The following is a 19,777-nucleotide window of genomic DNA, read 5'->3' as shown; positions in this document are numbered from 1 at the left end:
GCCTGTTTCTATCGATCACCGTGGCACTCGAGTATGGTTTGTTCCATCGCTCGATAGGTTCAGTTGACCTCGTTGATCAATTTAGTTGACTGTGTTGACCTTCTCTTTAAAAAAAGGTAATCTCTTTAACAAAACTTCATCAATTTTTGGAAAAAGTTCATCTATTTGAAAAAAAAGTTCATCAATTTTGAGAAAAGTTCACCGAATCGAAAAAAAGTTCATCGAATTTGAGAAAAGTTCACCGAATCAATGGAGTTTAAAAAACATTTCATGAATTTGACAAAGTTCATCAATTCTAAAAAAGTTCACCAATTTTGAACATAAAAATTGAAAAGGTTGATCAAATTTGAAAAAAGATAATCGGATTTGAAAAAAAGTTCATCGGATTTGAAAAAAGTTCATTGGATTAGAAAAAAGGTGCGCCGAATTAGAAAAAAGTTCACTGGTTTTCAAAAAAGTTCATCGAATTTGAAAAAAGTTCACCAAATTTCAAAATAAGTTCATCGAACTTTTAAATGGTTCATCCGATTTGAAAAAAGTTCATCGGATTAGAAAAAAGGTTAGCCGAATTAGAAAAAAGTTCACTGGTTTTGAAAAAAGTTCATCGAATTTGAAAAAAGTTCATTGGTTTTGAAAAAAGTTCACCAAATTTCAAAATAAGTTCATCGAATTTTTAAATGGTTCATCCGATTTGAAAAAAAGTTCATCGAGTTTTTCACAAACTCATCAAATTCGAGAAAAAAAAACTCCATTGATTTTGTAGAGGAAAAAGTCATGAAAAAAGAAAAGTTTCACGAATTTGAAAAAAGAAAAAAAGAAAAGAAAAGAAGAAGAAAGAAAACCTGTACATAATCACGCCAACTGAACTGCCCTGGTGGTTGTCGCGTCGCGCTCGGAACTCGCCCGTCACGGTTCGAAACCCAGCTCTCGCGGAGTTTTTGCTATTTAGAAAACAAAAAAAAATCGAAAATGGGCGGTATGCGCCCGTTAGTAGAAACAATTGTAGCGGGCGCTTAAGGCGCCGAATAGGAACCAGCCCCTACTTGATCCGTTGCGCATCCTCTGTGTCAGCTTTTATTTTTTTGAGGGCCATCCATGTTAGCTCCTAATGCGCCCAACAAGCTGGGCCTGAACCTGCACTCCCAGACGAAAGCCTTGCTACGGCCCATTTAATTGGGCCAACAAGTATGTGGTGCAATACGACGACCAATTGATGTTCACAAACCCAAAAGAAATGTTCACTTTTCAAGTTTTTTGAAAAATATTCATGTTTTCAAATTTTGTTAAAAATTTCAAGAAACATTCCCGTTTGTAAAAATTCTTCACAGATTAAAAACAGTTTGAGATATTTGAGTTTCTATATTTTTTCACAAATTTGAAAATGTTTGTGTTTTAAAATTTGTTCAAGATTTCAAAAAACGCTCCCATTTTGAAAATTAATTCACAGATTAAAAAATGTCCTATATAGTAAGGAAATATTCGAATTATTTTTTTCAAAATTTGAAAATGTCCGCATTTCAAAATATGATTCACTTTCTTAAAAAAATACGTTCACATTTTTCATAAATGTCTTTTCAAATCTCGGTAATGTAATCTGTTCTTTACATATATTGAACTTCAGCAAATCAACAACAACGTTTAGTTCTAGCGGCTAACATTGTGCACTCTGTATTATGTGGTTGCGATTCGAATACTTCCTAGCGCACTCGTTTTTCTGATTTTTTTGTCGCGCGCTAAAGAAAACATCCAGCTCGCTCGCCCCAGTGGGCCGGCACAACCACGGGACTCCCTATATGACGCATGCGTTCCAGCTGTTCGACCTCTTCCACCACAGCCCGCGTGCACCATCATCTTGCAATAAAAAAGGATTCCCACCTTGTGGTATTAATGCCTGTAGATATTTCGTCTAAATAGTGCCACATGGCCCCCTTATGCTGTTTCTCACCAATTTAAATATGTTGAACATTGTTCTTGATGTGAACTACTCCCTCTGTTTCTAAATATTTATCTTTTTATAGATTTCAAATAAACTACCACATACGGATGTATATAGACAGATTTTAGAGTGTATATTCACTCATTTTGCTCTGTATGTAGTCACCTGTTGAAATCTCAAGAATGGCAAATATTTAGGAACGGAGGGGGTAATTAAAAGGGATCCTTCTGGGTGTATGATGATTCCTTTGGTTTCCTTACTCTAAATAGAAGAATTCTTAGAGCCATCCCTGACATCTCCCGGCCGAAAAGGAAGGCTTCAATTCACTTCTTTGTTTGTTGAAAGTCTCGTCCTTCGGTTTTAGAGGGAAGAGTAGTTCCTTTTCTTCGAAACGTTACCATGTTTTTTGAAAAAAAATTGTTTTCCAAAATGGTCTTCTGCCTCATATTTCGCAGGTTTTGGGAACCAGCGGAAACTTTCAGAATTCTCATACATTTTTTTACACTCAATATGGAGCCATCTTTCGTGTCGTCGGCTTGCTCCCTTGCTAGAGTGTGTGAGACCCAATCTTCATGTTTTTAGGACCCATCCAAGCACCCCCCCCCCCCGGGTAGTGCTAGGAGCGGCATCAAATAAATGGTCTTCTAAGGTTTGGATATTCCACTACCTCCTGTCGAAGAGCCGCCCATCTACTTACCGGCCAGCGATCGCCTTCTTGTCGCCTGCCTTTGTCTTTCCCCTCTTAGGACATGTGAATCATGAGGTGAGTGGAGGTACTGACAGACACAATTAACCGCGAAAGGAGCATCGATCGACCACCACTGGTTCGACGACATTACCGAGGGCAAGGGAAGTCGGGGAATCCTGCCCGATTAGGGAGGTAGAGAGAACCACCCTCCCCCATTGGTGAAGAAGGCATGCGGTAGCGAGCATGCTAGTTGTGAAGGATGGCACGTACCTATATATTTATAAGATGAAATCCTGTACAAATAGGAGGTTTACATGGCATATACCAGAAACCACAAACTAATACAAATACAAAATCTTAACAATCAAGATCGGCGAGGAGGACTCTGTGTTTGTCCTCGCCCGGTTTATGTAAATGTATCATACTTTTAACAGGTTTGCATGAAACTTGTCTGGTTTGCATAAAATTTCAACGTTTGGTTCAATTTATGTTTGAAATGCGCACAGGTGTTTCAGATACTGTAGAGGATGACCGACTCCCATATGTGTGTCTTCGGACGCGTCCATGGATTATAGTGACATCCTTGTTTTTTGAGTCACACTCCGCCCCTTCGATCTACCACTGGCTTTATAGTTTCTTATTAAAACTATGTGGAAATTTTCTTCATGCGTATATTATCCAATAAAGTTTGATCCTTCCTGAAAAAGAACAAAGAATGTAGATTTATCCGATGCGAACCAACCTGTGGTTGGATGGTTAGAGGGACAGTGGTATCCCTGATCCACCAGGGTTCAAGTCCTGGTGCTCGTATTATTCCTGGATTTATTCTGAATTTTCGGCGATGCGCTTTCAGTTGGAGGAGACGCTCCTGTCGATGACGATGCGCCTACGTGACTTCGTAAATCTCAAGATAATATGTCGTCTCAGTCTCAGAGGTGTTCATAGGGGTAGGGTGTGCGTGTGTGCGTTCATAGGGGTGAGTGTATGCGCTTATGTATGAGCACTTGCGTATGTGCTGTGTTAAAAAAATATTTATCCGATAAAAATACACCTAAAAAATATGTATCCATATATGTGGTTACTTGGCGCTCCCAAAGTATTTGCACTTTTCACGCAAAAAAAACTATTTGCACTTAACCAAATCTGGCGTTCCCAGATTATTTGCATTTAATCAACTTTATCTCCGTATGTGTCGCCGGATAACTTTCCTCGCCACCATCTCCCCCACCTCCCCATTCATCCAACCACCCGACTCCAATCTACGCTGGCATCACCATCGCGCACACCGCCCATTCCCGCACCCCACGCAGTGGAAGCCTCACCCTCAAGGGGTGCCCTCCGCCCCTTGCTCTGCCTGCTGCCGCTTGCTCATCCCGGCACCGGCTCCAGTTTTCCTCCATCGGCAAGCTCGCTAGTTGGATACCCGTCAACACTGTCGTCCTTACCGTCACGAAGTCGTGCTTCTCCGGACGTCGTGCTCGCTGTCACGAAGCCGCGTCCATGGCGGTCTCATCCTTCACCCAAAGTTCCGCCGTGCGTTCCGTCGCTACATCGATCGCCCCATAAGCAGCTCTCGTCTTCATCCAGCATCTTCAGCCTCCACCCCACCAAGCAGGTGATCCTTGATTCCCATAGCCCCTGCAGTTTTATCATCAAATCAACCAAAGTGGTCTCCTCTATTTATGCATCTCAAGTCTCGATCCTCTTCTTATTGGTCTCCTTACTTCCTTCCTGTAGGCAATGCACTCCAGCTGTTTGGTGAATTGTTTACTTGCCTAGGATTCAATTCTAACATATTTTCTTGAAAATATGTGAGCAACTGTTTGGTACAATCTAGTTTTATATGGCAAAACTCAACAGTTGTACAATTGGTGTTAGATAGACTGTCCAAATAACCTCAGATTACATTTACGCTGGAGTTTAAAACATGATATTGTTTGGTTATACAGCTGCAACGTACTCTGTTATTTTACAAGAAGAACAAAATTGATAAACAATTATACATGAACAAATTTTGTTAAACCAAAACAGTATACTTAGCTGCACATGTAAAACCATTTTTGATAACCCTAAAGCTTTTTTCAATCTTCTGCCCATTTGAAGCTCGCACAAGTTATATTTTTACAATTCCCAACTAACATAAAAGGAAGATTTGTTACTGTATATACCCATATGCTTCATCAGTTAAATAAAAGAAGCCGTCCCTCTAGAGTTTTGCATTGAACGTTCTCTACCGCAAAACACGCCGATTCACTCTTCTGTATCATGCCATCCCTCTAGAGTTTTGCATTGAATGTTCTCTGCCGCAAAACACGCCGATCCACTGTTATGTATCTTGTTTAATTCATGCACTGTTCAATACTGTTAATTTGACATTGCTGACTGCCAATTTTAATTTTTGAAGGAGAAATTTATCTACCCCAATGAGATGAGACAACTTACATGAGACTGGATCCTATTGACTATTAAAAAAATGGAGACTGTATAAGTGTCAGTTGAAGAATAAATATTTCAAGCATGATAAGAGGCTTTGGCTGATATTATAGCAGGTGTTCCCAAAGGTGTTAATGAACATGACTAGGATACTCTTGTTGGTTTTTGGTGCCAGGATTGACGCATGGTTATGTGTTCTATTCTCATACTTAATCTAGCATACATAACTAGTTTGGTGACATTATTATTGACTGGATGTGTTTTTCTACCAGAAATTATGCAAAAAGAACACCAAACATTCTAATTTACTTAATTTGTACAGGAAATCAAGAGCACTCGAGAGGTTAGCAAGATTGAACTAAGGGATGAAGCTCATAAGAAGAAGGACGGTAAATACAAAATTGCGAACACAAACATAGTGATGGTGTACTTCTACTTGTGATTAAAGTAAAGGTTTTAATTTAAACTTAGTGTAATGAGTTGTTTGTATTTATTTCAATAGGAGAAACTTGAAGAAAGAAAGAAAGATAACAATGCCTTTCATTCAATGATTATAGAGAAGTATTTACAAGTATGCATGGCGAAGAGGCGAAAGAACTTTGAGGGTATTATGTTGATAAGTATTGGAGCGGAATAAAAGTTTCTAAGGGACTGACTTTTGTACAACATTCTGAGAAAGAAGGAAATGTTCAATTTGCACCGTGGGCACTAGGAGATAATGCAGAAAACATGACGGTCGAGTTTGCTATGATGCGCTCATACGTGAAGCAAAAATTCCCCGAGAGAGGATTGGAGAAATGGATTTGTAACAGCGGGAAGTTATGAAGTTGTTATTTAAACCAAATTTCTTTCTGCAATGATAAAAGTATGAGTATTAATATACTATTGTCATGTTCTTGTTTCAGGTTGATCTCAAAGAAAGAGTTGCTGGCAATGACCTCCCAAATGAATCACATAACATAGTTGAAAGATCACCTGGCAATATGCATGCTCCATTGAGTGCTATGCAGGTGATATAATAGTTTCTTCGCTAATAGATATTCTGGTTTATTCTCATACTTAAAAGAATTGTTCGTCATAAGTTGCAGGAACTACATCTTAGCAATTGTGTGAGATCCAAAGAGTGTTACACCGGTTTATCATTACCACATGAAAAAATGGTTTCTAAGGTGTGTGTGTGTGTGTGCATAAAATTGCTGCTTCATTATTAGAAAATGCATATGTTTTGCATAAGTTTACTAATAAACGAATGAAACCTCAACTGTAGAAAGCACACATTAAGAAGTCTGATAGGGCCACTCAAGGAAGTGCAGAGTTAACTTTACCGTACAAGCAGATCACTACCTAGGAATTGCATCGTAGCTTTTCTGCAAGAACCAAGGAGGATTGCAATGGTTTATCTTTACCACACATGTAGGGCTGGAAAAAAAGCTCGGAGCTCGTGAGCTAAACGAGTAGCTCGTGACTCGGCTCGAATCGACTCGAACTCAAAGAATAACGAGTCAAGCCAAGCTTTAGTTTAAGATCGTTTATAGACCAAGTTAAACAAGCCAATCTCACGAGTACTCGTGTAACTCGTTAGGCTCGGTACAAAAGATCAGCCACTCCCAATACAAAAATAAGATCAGCCACTCAGCACCCTATGTTCTAGGTGCACAACACAAGGGCTAGCCGTTGAAGGCCCAACCGCCTAGGAGACTCAAGCGTTAGAAGGAAATTACTATTGTTAGTGATATATATGTTTAATATATACATAATCATTTTTATAATTTTTGAGGGTTTTATGTTCATATCTTTAACGAGCTTAACAAGCTAAACGAGTCAGCTCGCGAGTTATACGAGTCGAACCAATCTTGGATTTGAGCTCGTTATAATAACGAGTCGAGTCGAGCTAGATCGTTAACGAAACGAGCTCTAGCGAGTCGAGCCGAGCTGGCTCGACTCGGCTCGAATTCCAACCCTACACACATGGTTGCTAAGGTGCATGTGTGCATAATTTTCTGCCTCGTTATCAAACATAGCCTATGTTTTGTGTATGTTTATGTAGTACTGAACTGAACCTCAACTTTAGAAAGCACACATTAAAAAGTTTTATAGGGCCAATCAAGGTTGTGCAAAATCAACTGGAGAGGATTACACCATTTTCCTATACCACATGATCACATGGTTGCTAAGGTGTGTCTGTTGTGCAAAAAATTCTACTTTGTTTTCACACAATGTCTATGTTTTGTATATGTTTACTTACAACCAAACTGAACCTCAACTCTAGAAAGCACACATTGAAAAATTGATAAGGCTGTGTAGAATCAACTTTATCAGACAAGCAGTTCACTAACGAGGAATTGCATCCTAGCAATTGGGTGAGAGCTAAAGAGGGTTGCACCAGCTTATCTTCACCAGATGAACACATAGTTGCTAAGGGGTGGGTGTGTGTGTGTGTGTCCGTGCTCGCGCATAAATTTCTACTTTGTTATCAAACAATGTCTATGTTTTTATAAGTTTAAACTGAACTAAACCACAACTAGAAAGCACATGATGGTCCTGAATCATAGAATGATCATGCTGAAAATAGTTATGCGGCCAAGCAAGGTGGTGCTGAATCAAGTGTACAGCTAATTTGCGTCATAGAATGATGAATGGTTAGAATAGTTAGTTGGTCTAACTTCATGTGTAATCGTCCATTTTTGCATAGAGTGAAATATTCCATGGTTTGTGACAATGAACGTTTCATTTCTTGAAAACATAGGATAAAATGAAAGTTTTGTTGTTTTCGTTGAACCTGAGAAGTAAAAATAAATATGTGGCCGAAGGAACTTCAGAGAGTAGGGATAAAACATATGTGGTTGGAGGAAACATGCTTGGAGAGCAATATGTAGCAGTTTCTATTCTCGATGTTTCAAGACATGGAGATGAGACACTGGTTAGACCGTATGACAAATTCCGAACAGTTTGGGATGCTATTAGTTATGTTATTGCATGGCCTCGATCACACGTAAGTACACTTTCATACAATCATCGATTATGCTTCAATGTACATATTTAAGATTTATTATTTATGAAGAATCATTGTGTTTTTAAGAAAAAATCAATCCCAACCACTCCTACACAGCCTCCAAAAAGCCACCAAACACTGATACATCTCTTACAATTTCATCAAAGTACATTTCTTCACACACTGCTCTTAAAGCTTACATTCTAATGTTTTCTGTGTTAAATTCCTTTTTCAGGGTAGCTAAAGATTAATTAGAGAAGGAGTGCATTGTAGGAGCGAAGAACAACTACAGAAGAAATACTTTTTAAATGGACAAATATTGTATTTTTTAAAGGATTTAGCTTTATAGGAAAACTTTGCTCTGGTTGTACCATCTTCTCTTAATTATTTGCATCTTTCATATGAATATCTAATTTGATTCGGTTCTGAACTCAAGGTGTTTGATCCTTATTGAAATTGTGCAAATGAGATGCTTCTGAATACAATTGGTGATACGGGATGATCCCTTTATATAACATTTGTTGCCTATGAATGTGACTCGTGATATGAGTGGATACCTTTATATAACAATATTTGTTGATCATTCTGCACAAGCATGTGTTCTGATGAAATAACTGGATTTGAAATGGTGAAATACAAATTCAAAATAACTCAACTAATTTTTAGAGTTAAATATTACGTAGTTACAAAAAGTTTGTTTATATTTAGAGATGAATATAGCGTCTCTACATAGCATGTACAAGAATGGGGTTAGGGCCCATGATGAATGAAAAGGCTCTACGAGTAGAGACGAGATAAGCGCATCTAACAAAACGACTCTACATACCTAGATATGCTTTTGAACATCTCAATATAGTGTCTCATATCTATGGACACTTTTGAACGACCCAATATAGTGCCTCATATCTAGGGATGCTTTTCAACGCCCCAATATAGCGCCTCATATCTAGGGACGCTTTTTAACATCCCAATATAGCGTCTCATGCCATGTACACACGCTTAGCTAGCGTGTCTACATGTTTTGAGACGGTCCATGAGGAGACGCTCCAAAGACGCTTTACTAAGTCGACTCTATGGTTGCCTAGAGATGAAATACCGTGTCTCTAGCTATGGAATATGGCGTCTCTACAAGCGGTTTTTCTTGTAGTGTGCCATCCTTGGTATCCGAAGTACCACCGTTCTTTGATATGTTATTACCGCGAGCCAGCCAGCTGTCTTCTCCCGCACAAAAGCGGGTCATGAGTGTCATGAGGGCTGCCATAGATTTCGGCTTTTCCTGACCAAGGTGCCGGGCTAGCCACTTGTCATGGATGTTGTGTTTAAAAGCTGTTAGGGCCTCTGCATCCGGACAGTCGACGATTTGATTTTTCTTTGTTAGGAACCGTGTCCAGAATTGCCTGGCCCATTCCTCTGGCTGCTGAATTATATGGCTCAGGTCATCGGCGTCTGGGGGTCGCACATAAGTGCCCTGAAAGTTGTCGAGGAATGCGGCTTCCAGATCTTCCCAACAGCCAATGGACTCTGCTGGCAAGCTATTAAGCCAATGCCGAGCTGGTCCTTTAAGTTTGAGTGGGAGGTATTTGATTGCGTGTAGGTCATCACCGTGGGCCATGTGGATGTGCAGGAGGAAATCCTCGATCCATACCGCAGGATCTGTCGTGCCTTCGTATGATTCTATGTTTATGGGTTTGAAACTGTCGGTGTTTTGGGAACGGGGGTCCCCAGACTTGCCTGCCTGTGGCCTGCGGCGTGGCTCAAAGGGGGGCCCAGCACGGCCCACCTTCACCAGCACAAACCCAAGACCCTCGCGAGGGGCCAAGCCTCGCGGGGCGGACGACGCGGAGCTTCCTCAGGCACGGCCTCGTCAGGCTGGCTCACGAGGAGGCGGAGAGATCAAGGCGGGGTACCTCACGAGGCGCCCGTGACGCAAGCCATGACGACCAAGGGCGCCAGGCGGGTGCCAGCCCGCGCAGCGTCCTCCTTTCCTCTTTGGTGCAAAGGAGGCAAGCGCAGCCGCGGAGTACCGAGGCATCAGGCAAAGGTTGCCATTTCGGTGCAACGAGACCAAGACCAGGAGGATTACGAGAGGAGGTCACCGTGGAGCCCAAGACGGCGTCACCACCAGAGCTTTGTGCAGACGAAGACTACTTTTGTCAGGATAGCTGATACTTGCTGTCCCCCTTCAAATTAGCCCGCCATTGTTGGCTCCCTTCCCGCTCGATATTTGGGAAGAGGACCAGGGCCTCTATAAATAGGACCAGCCACCCACATAGCAGGGGCTCTCGACAAGTCGGTGGGTTGGAAGCGGAGAGAGAGATAGAAAGGTGGCTGAACTCCTCCCAGTAGTTCATCGCCCCAGCCAAGAACATACCCTCGCGAGGCTGTTCTTCCTTGTATTGTTCATCATCATCCGCCCAAGAGGCAATCCACCACACCACACACTGGAGTAGGGTATTACACCACAACGGTGGCCCGAACCAGTATAAACCCTGTGTCCCTTGTGTTGTTCTTTTCATAGTTCAGATCCTAGCATGGTGGGGGGAGCAGTTAGGTAGGAGGCGAAATCTCCGCGTGCACCCCAGCGTTCGAACCTCAAGGGTCTGCCGGAACCCGAAATCCGACATTTGGTGCACCGGGTAGGGGTGCGCCGGAATTCGTCTTCCACCACCCCGTTCTCCTCCGACCATCACGCTCATGTCTGACACTCGTCGGGCCCGCGCGGAGTGCCGGGCCGCTCTCGCTTCCTGCGTCGCCCAGACGGCCCCTGTCGGCGGGCGTCCTCGTTGTTCCCCGTCACCTGCCATCAACGCCGCCACTGGCCCGGCGGGGGATGAGAAGCAAGCATCGTCTCAGCATCCGTCCGTGCGGCAAGACGGCCGCACCGCAACTCCCTCGCTCGCCCCGGCTGGATCTTCGTCCCGCGCGCTCCGCGCGCCCATGGAGGCTCGGGCTGCACTCATCGCGGCAAACGAGCTCCTGCGCTACCGTCCCACCGACGACGTCTACGAAGAATGGCTCGACCGCATCGCCGAGCTCGTCCGCGCCGCAGGGGGCTCTCCTGCGCCGTCCCATCGCGCTACACCAACACCCCTGGTCGTCGCGGTCCTCCTGGGCGGCTCGCAGGCGCCGCCCACAAGTCACCACGTCAAGCCGTTCATCCGCCGGGTCAGCGCCGCTTCCACGCGGCAGGGGGCTCCCCTGGATCGGGCGGCACCCGAGACCGGCCTGACCTTCAGCTCGGAGGACCACCCCTCCAACTCGGCCTGCTCGGGCACACTCCCCATGTTGTGCACCCCCACCATCTGCCAGGTGGCAGTCACCAGAACCCTCATTGATGGCGGTGTGGGCCTCAGCATGCTCTCGGTCGAGGCCTTCAACCTCCTCTCCATACCCCTAGAACGGCTGCAACCCAGCCGGCCCTTCTCAGGCGTGGGGGGCGGATCGTCCAGCTCCTTGGGACAGATCCGGCTCCCAGTAACCTTCGGCACCTACGACAACTTCTGCACGGAGCTGGTCGATTTCGACATCGCCCCCATCGGCCTCCCCTACAACGCCATCCTCGGCTACCCAGCGCTGGCCCAGTTCATGGCCGTGACGCACCCGGCGTACAACCTCATGAAGATGCCCGGGAGCAGCGGTATCCTCACCGTGCACGGGGACACCGGGGATGCTCTGCAGGTGCTCAAGCTCGTCTTCAAGACAGCGGCGTCGGCATAGCCCGCCGACTTGGAAGCCCCCGAGCCCAAGGGAGCTGCGCCCGCCAAGAAGAAATAGTTGTTCACCCAAGACAAGGCAGAAACCAAGCAGATACCCGTCGATGAAGACGGGTCCACCAACGCCACTTTCACCATAGGCGCCCACCTCAAACCCGAGCAGGAGGAGCCCCTGGTCGGGTTCCTGCGCGCAAACAAAAAGGTATTCGCTTGGGAGCCAGACCAGTTGGCAGGGATCCCCAGGAGTGTAATCGAGCATCACCTCAACGTGTGCCCCAACGTGCGCCCTGTGAAGCAGAAGGCCAGGCGGCAGTCCACAGAAAAGCAGGCCTTCATCGTCCAAGAGACCCGCAAATGAGAGGCCGCTGGGGTCATTCGCGAGGTCCGATACCCAGATTGGTTGGCCAACCCTGTCGTTGTACCAAAGAAGGGGGGGAAGGAACGCATGTGTGTCGACTTCACCAACCTCAACAAAGCGTGCCCGCAAGATCCGTTCCCGCTCCCCCGCATCGACCAGATCGTCGATTCCACTACGGAATGCGACCTGTTGTGCTTCTTGGATGCCTTCTATGGGTATCACCAGATCAAGATGGCGGTCGAAGACGTCGAGAAGACAGCCTTCCTAACCCCGTGTGGGGTGTACTGCTACACATGCATGCCATTCGGGCTGCGTAATGCAGGGGCGACCTTTCAATGGCTGATGCACATCACCTTGGGCCCGCAGCTCGGAAGAATGTTGAAGCTTACGTCGACGACATTGTGGTAAAATCTCGGGAGGCCAGAACCTTGATACAAGACCTGGAGGAGACCTTCGCGAGCCTCAACGCAGTGAACCTACGGCTCAACCCAGAGAAGTGCGTGTTCGGAGTCCCCTCAGGCAAGCTCTTGGGTTTCCTCGTGTCCCACCGAGGCATCGAGGCTAACCCGGAGAAGGTCAAAGTAGTGGAAGACATGAGCCCGCCAAAGACCCTCAGAGAAATGCAGAAGCTCACGGGGCGCGTGACCGCGCTGGGGCGCTTCATCTCCAAGTTGGGGGAGCAAGCGCTACCCTTCTTCCAGCTAATGAAGAAAAAGGGGCCCTTCGAGTGGACTGAAGAGGCCGACAGGGCGTTCCAGGATCTCAAGAGATACCTGACCAGTCCACCGGTCATGGTGGCTCCGCGCCCTCAAGAGCCCCTGGTGCTTTACCTCGCCGCCACTCCCTACTCCGCCAGCGCAGCCTTGGTGGCAGTCAGAGAGGAGCATCGAATCAAAACCGTGGCAGCGGCCCGGGACAAGGCAGAACTGGAACGGGGAAGGCCCGCAGAAACCACCACAGCGGCTGAGGGGGATCAGCCGCCGCAGAGGGGCGCACCGGAGGCGGAAGAGGCCCCTCTCCCAGATGGCCAGTCTCAGGAGGCCTCATTGCCTCAAGAGGCGCCATGGTCTCCTAAGGGAGCCACCAGCACTGACGCACTCCACCTCGTTGAGCACCCAGTGTACTTCGTCAGCACAGTGTTGCAGGATGCAAGGGCGCGGTACCCCATGCCTCAGAAACTCCTCCTCGCGCTACTGGTGGCCTCGCGCAAGCTGCGGCACTATTTTCAGGGTCACCCCATCAAGGTCGTCTCGTCATACCCCCTGGAGAGAGTGCTCAGGAGCCCCAATTCAGCTGGAAGGGTCGCTGAGTGGAACATAGAACTGCAAGCGTTTCAGCTCGAATTCAGCACGACCAGGGTCATCAAGGGAGCAGCGTTGGCGGATTTTGTGGCAGAATGGACGGAGGCGCCAGGCCTCAAGGCTGACGAGGATCGGTCCCTGTCCCCGGGAAGCGAAGCGCCAGAAGGCTGGGTCATGCACTTCGATGGGGCATTCTCCAGGCATGGCACTGGGGCTGGGGCGGTGCTTATATCGCCCACTCAGGACAAGCTCTATTATGCTGTGCAGCTCTGTTTCCAGCAAGGTGAAAAGGTCTCCAACAACATAGCGGAGTATGAAGGTTTAATAGCGGGCTTGAAGGCCGCAGCTGCCCTGGGGGTGAAGCGCCTCACCGTCAAGGGCGATTCGCAGCTCCTTGTCAATTTCTCCAACAAGGTGTACGAGCCGAAGGATGAGCACATGGAAGCCTACCTTGCGGAAGTCCGCAGGATGGAGAAGCAATTCTGGGGGTTGGAGTTGCAGCATGTGCCCCGTGGCACCAATCAGGAGGCCGACGACAATGAGTTTAGTATGTCACCAAAGGGCGAGTGCTGAAAAATATCCGCGGAGGTAAACTCCATGATCGGCGCCCAATCGGATTCGCTAGGAACGGGCACAGGCGGTTCGGAGTCTGTGGCCGGAGAAGGATCCGGCAGTCTGACAACACGGCTCTCGTGCAGGGTAAGGTCGATGTTTGGCTCGATCGCCATTGAGGGTAAGGCCTCCGTGGCGGGGTCCAGCCACCCGTGCATGGACGGCGCAACTGGCTCCGAATTGAGGGTCGGAGCGGCTGTCAGTGCGATCTCCTGAACCCTGTCTGATGGTAGAGCTAAATCGTACTCATCGTGACCGTGTGACGCACAAGGCAGAGGCTCGAATCTGTCGAAGATCAAGTCTCCGCGGTATCGGCCGTGTAGTTTAAGCTTCCGAACCTGACCTGGTGGCCAGGGGCGTAACTTTCAATCTGCTCCAGATGGCTAGGCGAGTTGGCCCGCAGTGCAAAGCCGCCGAATACAAAAGTCTGTCCAGGGAGAAGCTAGCCTATGGTATGATTGTATGTTCTTGTCCTACGGACTAAAACCCTCCGGTTTATATAGACACCGGAAAGGGCTAGGGTTACACAAGGTCGGTTACAAAGGAGGAGATATACATATCCGTATTGCCTAGCTTGCCTTCCACACCAAGTAGAGTCCCATCCGGACACGAGATGAAGTCTTCAATCTTGTATCTTCATAGTCTAACAGTTCGGCCAAAGGATATAGTCCAGCTGTCCGGAGACCCCCTAATCCAGGACTCCGTCATTCTCCCTCGGGGCTAAGGGTATGTACAAGTAGCTATGTGTTTGATCTCTCTTTCTCTCTCTCTCTCGTGTTCTTGAGGTGATACGATCTTGATGTATCGCGAGCTTTGCTATTATATTTGGATCCTATGATGTTTCTCCCCCTCTACTCTCTTGTGATGAATTGAGTTTTCCCTTTGAAGTTATCTTATCGGATTGAGTCTTTAAGGATTTGAGAACACTTGATGTATGTCGTGCGTGGGATACCCGTAGTGACAATAGGGTATTCTATTGATCCTCTTGATGTATGTTTTCGTATTGATTCTCCGGTAGAAGCTTTGGGGCACTCTTTGAAGTAAATTGTGTTGGTTGAATAGATGAATCTGATATTGTGTGATGCATGTTGTATAATCATACCCACGGATACTTGAGGTGACATTGGAGTATCTAGGTGACATTAGGGTTTTGGTTGATTTGTGTCTTAAGGCGTTATTTTAGTACCAACTATATGATAGATTGAATGGAAAGAATAGCTTCGTGTTATTTTACTACGGACTCTTGAATAGATCGATCAGAAAGGATAACTTTGAGGTGGTTTCATACCCTACCATAATCTCTTCGTTTGTTCTCCGCTATTAGTGACTTTGGAGTGACTCTTTGTTGCATGTTGAGGGATAGTTATGTGATCCAATTATGTTATTATTGTTGAGAGAACTTGCATTAGTGAAAGTATGAACCCTAGGCCTTGTTTCAACGCATTGCAATACCGTTTGTGCTCACTTTTATCATTAGTTACCTTGCTGTTTTTTATATTTTCAGATTACAAAAACCTTTATCTACCATCCATATACCACTTGTATCACCATCTCTTCGCCAAACTAGTGCACCTATACAATTTACCATTGTATTGGGTGTGTTGGGGACACAAGAGACTCTTTGTTATTTGGTTGCAGGGACGCTTGAGAGAGACCATCTTCATCCTACGCCTCCTACGGATTGATAAACCTTAGGTCACCCACTTGAGGGAAATTTGCTACTATCCTACAAACCTCTGCACTTGGAGGCCCAACAACGTCTACAAGAAGAAGGTTGTGTAGTAGAAATCAGATATCTATGCAAGGGGCACCTCGCGAGGTTCGCATGACGTGTGCCATGATGACCAAGGCTAGGTGGGCCCCAGCGGGCCAGTGTACCAGTTTCCTCTTTGGTGCTAAGGAGGCAAGCGCAGGCGCGGAGTCCCGAGGCATCAGGCAAAGGTTTCCATATCGGTGCAACAAGACCAAGACCAGTAGGACGGCAGGATGGAGGTCATCGCGGAGCCCACAACAATGTCACCACCAGAGCCTTTGGCAGGCGAAGACTACTTTTGTCAGGATAGCTTGTACTAGTTGCCCCCTTCAAACTTAGCCATTGTGGGATCCCTTCCCGCCTAAATATTTGGGAAGAGGACCAAAGCCACTATAAACAGGACCTAGCCACCACCGTAGCAGGGGAGACCCATCTATCTAGGAGAGATCATCCGGAGAAGGGACGGATCATTCAAATCACCCTCACACCCACCAGCTCATCGAGCTCAGGAACACCTCACCTCCTGAGGCTGTTCTTCCACTGTATTAGTTCATCCTCAGCCCCTCGAGGCAATCCACCCACAAAATTGAGTAGGGTATTACACCGCAAGGTGGCCCGAACCAATATAAACTCCTGTGTCTCTTGTTATTTGGGTTCGTCAAGCTAGGCCGTGGGATCGTTGAGCGAGCGAGTCGGGGGGAGACTGTTCTTCATGTGCACCCCAGAGTTTGAACCTCTCAAGGGTTTGGCGGAACCCGTAATATGCCATTTGGTGCGCCATGTAGGGGTGCGCTGAAACCTCTCTCCCGCCGATCGACATACCACTGCTCCACCACTTTCATGGCTAACGCTCATCGACCCCATGATGAGCACTGAGCCGCCCTCAATGCTCGCCTCGCCCAGACGGCGCCCGTCGGTGGGCCTCCCCGTCGCTCGCCATCACCCGCTGCCAACGCCGCCACCGGCCCAGCGGGGAACGAGCAGCAAGCCTCATTGCTGCACTCCTCTGTGCGGCGGGACGGACGCACCGCCACCCCATCGCTGACTCCAGCCGGCTCGTCATCCCACGCTCGTCGTGGACCCGCGGACGCGCAGGCCGCGCTGCTCATGGCGCGTGAGCTCCTGCGTTACCACCCCGTCGACGTGCTCTACGAAGACTGGCTGGACCGCATCGCCGAGCTCGTCGGCTCCGCTGGGGGCTCCCCTGCACCGTCCCTTTCGCTGCCTTGCCCGCCTCCTGCGACGGGCGACATAGCCCATGGAGCACCTCCACCACCTCCACATCAATACGTCGCCCTCGCACCAAGATGCGCGGCGCGACCCACCGCGCAGGGCGCCCGCGCTTGAAGAAGGAAGCTGCCAGGAAATCCCGCGGCCATAAGAAGATGCTCCTACACTCCCAGCACCACCACATCAAGATTGCGCGCCGCCCGTGGCGGCAGCGCGTGGGTACCAAGACCAAGCTCCACCTCCATGATGGGCTCTAGTGACCACGGCGGGCTGTCGCGCCTTCACCCCCGAGCTGCGCAGCGTTAACTGGCCCGGTAGGTTCAAGCCCGACTTGCCTCCATGCTATGACGGCACCCCTGACCCTGCTGAGTTCTTGCAGCTCTACGAACTAAGCATCGAGGCAGCCAACAGCGACAAGAAGGTCATGGCAAACTAGTTTCCCATGGCTCTCAAAGACGGTGCATGCTCGTGGCTCCTGAACCTGCCCGTGGGGTCGATCTCCTCTTGGGGCGATATGCGCGAGCGCTTCGTCGCCAACTTCCAAGGCACTCGCAGCCGCCCGCCTGCCGCTAGAGACCTGCGGTGCATCAAGCAGCAGCCGGTGGAAACCCTGCAGAAGTACATCCAGCATTTCAATAGTGTTCGCCTTATCCCAAGGTGAAAGACGAGGCCATTATCTCAGCATTCCCTGATGGTGTCCGCGATGTCAAGATGAAGGAAGAGCTCGCCATACACGAGGACCTGTGCACGGCTCTAGAGATGTTCAACATGGCGACCAAGTGTGCGAGAGCTAAGGAGGGATGCCTCTCTCTCCTCGAGCTTCTAGCTGCCGACCCAGAAGACAAGAAGGCCAAGACAAAAGATGTGAAGCACAAGGGGACTGCCATGCTCACGGCGGAACCAGAGATGAAGCGTGGCTGCGACCACCCAGAGTCATCCAAGGCCAACCGCCCGTTCTACACCTTCCACGACGTACACAGCCAGAACACCAACGACTGTCAGGAGCTTAGGGCCATCCGTGATGGGCGCTTTGGTCGACGCCCGAGCGCAACGACCGAGGCTACGGCCGCAGAGGAGGCAAAAGTGTAGGAAGCCCGCTAGGAGTGGCACGACTGACCTCGTGAGGACCGCTGGTAGGACCAACCTCGCGAGGGTGCCTGGAGGGACCAGCCTCGTGAGGACCACCCTCAGGGCAACGCTGGCCTCCCTCCACTACCGCCACCACCAAGGAGGAACGATGACCACCACCAGGACGAAGGGGCTGGGGGCTTCCAGGAGCCTCGTGCCATCGCCTGCATCTTGGGTGGTGCTCAAGCCCCAGCCTCCCAATGCATCTTCAAGCAGTTCGCTCGTGAGGTGAACACGGCCCTTCCTAGGATCGAAGCCACACACCCGCTCAGGTGGTCCAAGTACACCATTACCTTTAGCTCATCCGACCAGCTCAAGTGTGCGGCAACTGCCAGCACCCTCCCGATGCTCTACTCGCCCATCATCAGCAATGTCCTTGTCACCAAGACCCTCATCGACGGCGGTGCAGGGCTCAATGTTCTCTCCGTCGAGACGTTAGACCTCCTCCAAGTGCCACATGATCAGCTACGGCCCACCAAGCCCTTCTCAGGAGTAACCGACGGCTCCACCATCCCAATAGAGAAAATCCCTATCACCTTCGGCAAGCGCGAAAACTACCGCTCTGAGCTCATCGACTTCGACGTCGCCCACATACGCCTTCTATACAACGCCATCCTCGGGAATCCGGCCCTGGCCAAGTTCATGGCGGTGACCCATCGTGGTTACAATGTCCTCATGATGCCTGGGAGCTGCAGAATCATCACGGTCGCTTGTGAGGAAAAGGATGCGATGTGCTCCCTTGAGCATGCCTACCGGGCTACGGCGGCCGAAGACCCAGACAATGAAGGCGCCATCTATCCTCCTGAGTTTGTCCCCAAGAAGAAGAAGAAGCAGTTGTGCTGCCAAGAGCCTCAGGAGAGCAGTGTCTCCATCGGCACCACCTCAGGACCTACGCCCACGGCTGGGGCGCCTCCCTCCATTGCATAGGAAGGCGCGCCCAACGCCCTCCTCAGGCCGGGCTCGGAGGCTCTCTTCTGGAGGGCCTCTGACTTAGCCAATGTTATGCGGGAGGCGGGAGGGCATGATGTGGAGGCATGCTTCACCGCACACTTTCCTCATGAGGGCACAAGGCATGGAGTGCCTGGTGCTTAGGAGTTCATCACCAAGGCGACCGAGAGCTTCAAGAGGCGAGAACCATGCGCGGCGACTGCTGCCCACCACCTGGCATAGCTCCTTGTCCTGGTGAGGACGACGAGCTGCGCGTCTGCATCAACATCCCAGGGCTCATCAGGGCCACATCTCAGGAGCGTTTCTGGCCTTCGCGCGTAGGTCGGTGCGAGGGTCCACCTCACAGCTATGTTCGCATGCCATTCGACCTGCCGAACACGGTTGTCACCTTCCAGCGCCACCTGCGGAGCGTTCTGGCGGCTCATTAGGCCAGGCAACACGCAATCCTGGAAGAGATGGCGACGGTTCTTCATGAGCCTCCTGGGCCCCCAAAGCCCCCCGAGGCTCTGGACTCAGGCGGCTTGTGAGGAGCAACTTCTTCAACATGCGTCTTCAGATGCTTCAACATCCCTCCAGCAATGCTGCCAGGTGACTCTTTCCGTTTCATTCAGTTGGGGGCGCCCCTCGGGCAGCATTATCACCAGGTCGCATGGGCATGTCCCTGCGACGTGTATCCTTTTGCGTC

This window comes from Triticum urartu, chromosome 3A (genome assembly GCF_056163025.1).
Source record: "Triticum urartu cultivar PI428250 chromosome 3A, HENAU_Tu73, whole genome shotgun sequence".
Taxonomy (NCBI): Eukaryota; Viridiplantae; Streptophyta; class Magnoliopsida; order Poales; family Poaceae; genus Triticum; species Triticum urartu.
Note: the sequence above shows the minus strand (reverse complement) of the source record.